The following is a 6,472-nucleotide window of genomic DNA, read 5'->3' as shown; positions in this document are numbered from 1 at the left end:
AAGGAGAAGTCAGTGCCTGGCTTCAAAGCTTCAAAGGGCTGCCTGACTCTTGTTAGGAGTTAATGTAACTGGTGACTTTAAGTTGAAGCCAATTTACCATTATACTCATTTCCCATTATGAAAATTCTAGGACCCTTAAGAATTATCTCAATCTACTCTACCTGTGCTCTCTACATGGCACAACAAAGCCTGGATGACAGCACATCTGTTTACAATATGGTTTACTGAATATTTTAAGCCCAATGTTGAGACCTAAGGCTCAGAGAAAAAGATTCCTTTCAAAATATTACTACTTACTGACAAGGCACCTAGTTACCCAAGAGCTCTGATGGAGCTGTCCAACAAAATTCACATTGTTTTCATGCCTGCTAACATGTCATCTATTCTTCAGCCCATGGATCAAGGAGTAATTTTGACACTCAAGTCATATTATTTAAGAAAAACATTTCATAAGACTACAGCTACCATAAATAGTGATTCCTCTGATGGACCCAAGCAAAGTAAATTGAAAGCCTTCTGGAAAGGAGTCACCATTTTAGGTGCCATTAAGAACATTCATAGTTCATGGGAAAGGGTCAAAATATTAACATTAACAGGGATTGGAAAGAAGTTGATTCCAACCCTCATGGATGACTTTGAGGGGTTCAAGACTTCAGTGGAGGAAGTAACTGAAGATATGGCGGAAATAACAAGAGAACTAGAAGTGGAACTTGAAGATGGGACTAAATTGCTGCAATCTCATGATCAAACTGTAACAGAGGAGGAGTTGCTTCTTACGAATGAGAAAAGAAAGTGGTTTCTTGAGATGGAATCTACTCCTGGAAAAATGCTGTGAAGATTCTTAAAATGACAACAAAAGATTCAGGACATTACATAAACTTACTTGATAAATCAACAGCAGGGTTTGAAAGGATTGATTCCAATTTTGAAAGAAGTTCCACTGTGGGTGAAATGCTATCAAACAGCATTGCATGCTACAGAAAAATAGTTCATAAAGGTAAGATGGAGTGGCCAAGATGGCAGAGTATGAAGACCCTAAGCTCACCTCCTCCCATGAGGACAGCAAAATTACAACTATTTACAGAGAAATTATTTATGTGACAAACCAGAGCACTAGCAGAAAAGTTCTACAACTAAAGATGTAAAGAAGGAAACACAACAAGATAGGTAGGAGGGGCAACCCACACACAGGAGGATAATTACAATTGCAGAGGTTCTCCTCAAGGAGCAAGTGGTTGGAGCCCCGCATGTGGCTTTCCCAGCCTGGGAGTCCTGCACATGGAAGATAAGCCCCAAGAATGACTGGCTCTGAAGGCCAGTTGGGTTTACTTTCAAAAGAGCCAGAGGACTGTGAGAAATAGAGACTCCACTCCTAAAGAGCACACGCAAAACTTCACATGCTCTGGGACCCAGGGAAGAAGCAGTAATTTGAAAGGAACCTGGGTAAGACACACCTGCTGATCTTGAAGAGCCTCGTGGAGGGGCAGAAGGCAGCTGGGGCTTGTCCTGGGAACATAGACACTAGCATCAGCTGTTTTGAGGAGCTCCTTCTACCACATGGACACTGATGCTGGCAAGCACTATTCTGGAATCCTCCCTGTAGCTTATTTGTACCAGGACTCAGACCAACTGACCAGGTTGTCAGTACAAGTACTGGGATGCCTCAGGCCGAGATACAACTCCACCCACCAGCAGGCCTGTTGCCCTGAAACCCCCTGAGTGCACAGCCACCCCAGGACCTGGCCCTGTCCAGCAGAGGGCCCAGGACCTGGCTCCATACACCAGCTCTAGCCACGGGATTTCCAGGGCCCTGCAGCCAGAGATCTGGGACCTGACTCAGCCCACCAGTAGGTCTCACCCACCAGTGTGTAGGCACTGTCCCCAGGACCCCATGGGCCCACAAACAGGCCAGAACACCAATTCTGGGACCCCCAGGGCCCTGCATCCAGAAACCCTGGGACCCAGCTTTGCCTACCAGTGGGCTGGCAGTAGCTCCGGGACCAGCCTTACCCACCAGTGGGTAGGCACCAGCCCCAGGAAATCCTGGGTCCTGGTCCCACCCACAAGCAGACCAAGACACCAGTTCTGGGACCCACAGGGCCCTGTAGCCAGGTAGGACATATAGTTCAAGTGAGCAGAGAGTTGTGTGCTGCTGGGATACATAGGACATCTGCTTCAGAAAGCCACTTCTTCAGGATCGGGAAACATAAGGAGCCCACAAAATACATAGAAATAAAAATAGCAAATTAGGTAAAATGAGGGGACAGAGGAACATGGAAATGAAGGAATAAGTTAAAACCCCAGAAGAAGAATGATGTGAAATAGGGATAGGCAATCTACCCGCTAAAGAGTTTAAAGTAAAAATCATAAAGATAATCAAAGTACTCAGGAGAAGCATGGATGAACACAGTGAGAAGATTAACAAAGAGAAGATATAGTCATTGACCTCGGGCGGCAGCGGCAGGAGAGGCGGCAGTGGTGGGAAGTGGCTGGAGCAGGGGGCATTGTCATCTCACCCTTCAGCCTGGAGGAGCTCATCAAGCACCTAGCCTCGCTACAGCAGAACAAGGTGCTCAAGGTCCAGCTGGAGACCTACAAACTCAAGTGCAAGGCACTGCAGGAGGAGAAGCGCGGCTTGCGCAAAGCCAGTGTGACCATCCAAGCCCAGGCTGAGCGGAAAGAAGAATTCATCAATAACACTTTATTCAAGAAAATTCAGCCTTCACAGAAGGAGAAAGAAACCCTTGCTATAAATTACGAGAAGGAAGAAGAGGTCCTCACTAATGAGCTCTCCAGAAAATTGATACAGTTGCAGCATGAGAAAGCCGAACTAGAACAGCATCTGGAGCAGGAATTCCAGGTCAGCAAACTGATGAAGAAAACTAAAAAACTGGAGAACGATACCATTTCTAAGCAGCTTACATTAGAACAGTTGAGACGAGAGAAGATTGACCTTGAAAGTACTTTGGAACAGGAACAAGAAGTACGAGTGAATCGTTTCTGGAAAAGGATGGAACTTGAAGCTGAAAAGCGAATCCTGCAGGAGAAATTAGACCAGCCGGTGTCTGCTCCCCCATTGCCTAGAGACATCTCCGTGTAGATCGAACCTCCAGAAAACGTGATGCGACACATCAGGTCTTTAAAGAATGAACTGGAGAAGCTGAAGAAGCAACTGAGTGCTGCCCAGTTACAGCATTCCGAAATAATGGCGCAGTATTTGGAGGAGGAACTTCACATGAGGGAAGAGGACCTGAGAGGAAGCTGCAGAGGGAGATGGAGAGGAGAGAGGCCCTCTGTCGACAGCTCTCAGAGAGAGTCCAGCTTAGAGATGGATGCTGAAAGGTATTTTAAGGAGCTGTCTGCACAAGGATTAAGACCTCACATTGTGTGCAGCCCGATCCCTTACACACCTTCTGCCAGTTAAAGCTGGCCGATATCACCCAGTCTCTCGTATGCAAGTCACACACTTGGTTTCACGCCACCAACTTCACTGACTAGAGCCGGAATATCTTATTACAATTTCCCAGGTCTTCATGTGCAGCATATGGGAGCATTCCACGGTATCACAAGGCCTTCACCGCAGAGAAGCAAGTCCTGATCAATTCAAATGGCCCACGCTACCTCCGTCTCACAACACACAGACCCCTGTCCAGCCACTGCCACCTCCATCTCCACCACCCATGCAGCCCACAGTCCCCTCAGCAGGCACCTTGCAGCCTGCCCCCTCGCAACAGTCGGTTCACCCCTCCTCCCAGCCTTAATGCATGTGCTTAGTCCGAACCTCATGTCGGCACACGTTCTTGTACAGTGGAGCCGAGCTGTCGACTCAACGCCAAAGGCTTCCTTCCCTGGCATATGAATGTGATTTATTTGCACTGAGGTTATCTAGGCTTCACTATTCATTATGTTGCAAATGTGTGTCGGAAACGCAGCCAGTGTTGTGGGTCTACAACTCTACACGGACGACTATTTCCTTCGGTGTTTTACTTGAATCTACATGTGTGCACGTTCCCTGGCTGGGACGTTGGCTGTTCGACTGTTTGGTAGTTCAGCAGCAGTGTGCAATTTTCTCCTGGCCCCAGAGCTTCGTTTTCCTGGCTTTTAAGTTGGAAAATAAAAAAGGATATCTTTTTATTTTTTTCCATGAATTTGCAGAAAATTACTGAGCTGTTATTACCCCTCCCCTCCCATTATAATGGTGTTTACCAAGCATACCAATAATTCAGCACTACAGTTCAGAACTTTGAAAATCTAGCACTCAGTATAAAATGGGAAGTTAGACGGATCAGTACCAAAAACAATGCTCAATAGAGCTTTCTACAGATACACTTTGTATGGGTTATTTTCAGTATATCCCAACATCCATGTCTCTTGTAAAACAGATCACCTAAAGTACTGGATCACATGGCTATATCTTTTCCACATGCATGGGATTGATAATTATTGTATATCCAGGTATGATTCTTTCTTTATCCTTGATGTTAGCCTCCTCAAACTGGACCCCTCTTACGTGAGTCGATAACTGTTGTCCTACCCACCAGTGGTTGTTATGACTGATTAGAAGGTGCTGTGTGATTTCTGCCGCAGAAGACAGTGTGATTGTAACAAAAACAGCTATTTCCCCTTACCATTCTTTACTTGTGTTTCCCTAAAATAGAGTTCAAACAAATATTTTAAAGGTACAAAATACTATTAGAAAATACTATTTGAAATAAACGTTATAGGCATATCTTAGCATAATGGCCACAAAATACTTTATTGCTGAGGACTTTATTGCTGAACACAATATCACTGAGGACTGCTTATTTTGCCCAGTAAAATTGAGTGCCGTGTACAGAGAAGTATATTTTGAATGCATTATTTCTGTTCATTTAGCACAAATAAATTGTTTGGTTTCACTTTAAAGTAGAAAAATGAGTTAGAAGATATACAGAAAAAGCAAACAGAGATTAAGAATGCAATAATTGAAATAAAAAGTACATTAAAAGGAACCAACAGTAGATTACATGATACAGAGGAACTCCTCAGCAAGCTGGAAGACAGAGTATGGGAAATCACTGAACCTGAACAGAAAATGGAAAAAAAGTAAAAAGAAATGAAGACAATTTAAGAGACCTCTGAGACAACATCAGGCATACTACCATTTGCATTATAGTAATCTCAGAGGGCGAATAGAGAGAGAAAGGAGCAGAGAACATACTTGAAGACATAATAGCTAAAAACTCCGTCAACCTGGGAAAGGAAACAAACATCCAGGTACGAGAAGTACAGAGAGTCCCAAACAGGTTCAAGCCAAAGAGGATCACCCCAAGACACATTATAATTAAAATGGCAAAACTTAAAGAGAGAATATTAAAAGCAGAAAGGGAAAAGCAACAAATTACACACAAACAAACTCCCACAAGGCTATCTGCTGACTATTCAGCAGTAACCCTGCAGGCTACAAGGGAATGGCACAATGTGTCTAAAGTGATGAAAGGAAAAAACCTACTACCAAGAATATTGTAGCCATGAGGGCTCGCATTCAGATTTGATGTAGAGGTCAAAAGTTTTACAGATAAGCAAAGCTAAAAGAGCTCAGCAGCACAAAACCAGTTTTATAGAATTGTTAAAGGGACTTCTCTAAGTGAAAAAGAAAAAACCACAACTAGACACATGAAAATTATGAAAGGGAAAAGCTAACCAGTAAAGACAAATACATAGTAAAGGTAGTAAAGCAACCACATATAAAGTTACTAGGAAGGTTAAAAGACAAAGGCCACTTTTATTCAACATAGTCATGAAAGTCCTAACCACAGCAATTGGACAAGAAAAAGAAAGAAAAGGAATCAAAATTGGAAAGGAAAAAGTAAAACTGTCACTGTTTTCAGGTAACATGATACTATACATAGAGAATCCTCAAGATGCCTCTCACTACGAGAGATCATCAATAAATTTGATAAAGTGGCAGGATACGAAATTAATATACAGAAACCTGTTGCATTTCTATACACTAACAATGAACTATCAGAAAGAGAAATTAAGAAAATAATTCCATTTATAATCACATCAAAAGAAAAAATTACCTAGGAATAAATCTAATTAAGAAAAAAAATCCTTCATGAAAAAAATGTCAATCAGTGCAGCAAACTTTATTGTATTATTTTAAGAATTGCCACAGCCACCTCAGCCTTCAGCAACTGTCATCCATCAACATCGAGGCAAGACCCTTCACCAGCAAAAAGATTATGATTGCTGAAGGCTCAGATGGTGGTTAGCATATTTTAGCAGTATTTTTTTAATCAAGTTATATACATTGTTTTTTAGACATGCTACTGTGCACTTAATAGACTACAGTGTCATGTAAACATACTTTTATATGCACTGGGAAACTAAAAAATTTGCGTGACTCACTTTATTGCCCACTTTATTGTGGTGGTCTGGATCCAAACCTGAGATACCTCTGAGGTATGCTTGTATTTATTTTCCATTT

At 42.7% G+C, this 6,472-nt stretch overlaps 1 pseudogene; it reads left to right on the top strand.

Annotated features, from left to right (window-relative positions):
- Nucleotides 1-846: 846 nt before the first annotated feature.
- Nucleotides 847-3,761, top strand: LOC111188028 (coiled-coil domain-containing protein 6 pseudogene; annotated as a pseudogene).
- Nucleotides 3,762-6,472: the final 2,711 nt, after the last annotated feature.

Source organism: Delphinapterus leucas, chromosome 3, assembly GCF_059928025.1.
Source record: "Delphinapterus leucas isolate spDelLeu-1000000601 "Yukka" chromosome 3, BTC_Dleu_Yukka2, whole genome shotgun sequence".
Classification (NCBI taxonomy): Eukaryota; Metazoa; Chordata; class Mammalia; order Artiodactyla; family Monodontidae; genus Delphinapterus; species Delphinapterus leucas.
Note: the sequence above shows the minus strand (reverse complement) of the source record. Positions and strands in the feature narration are given on the sequence as shown.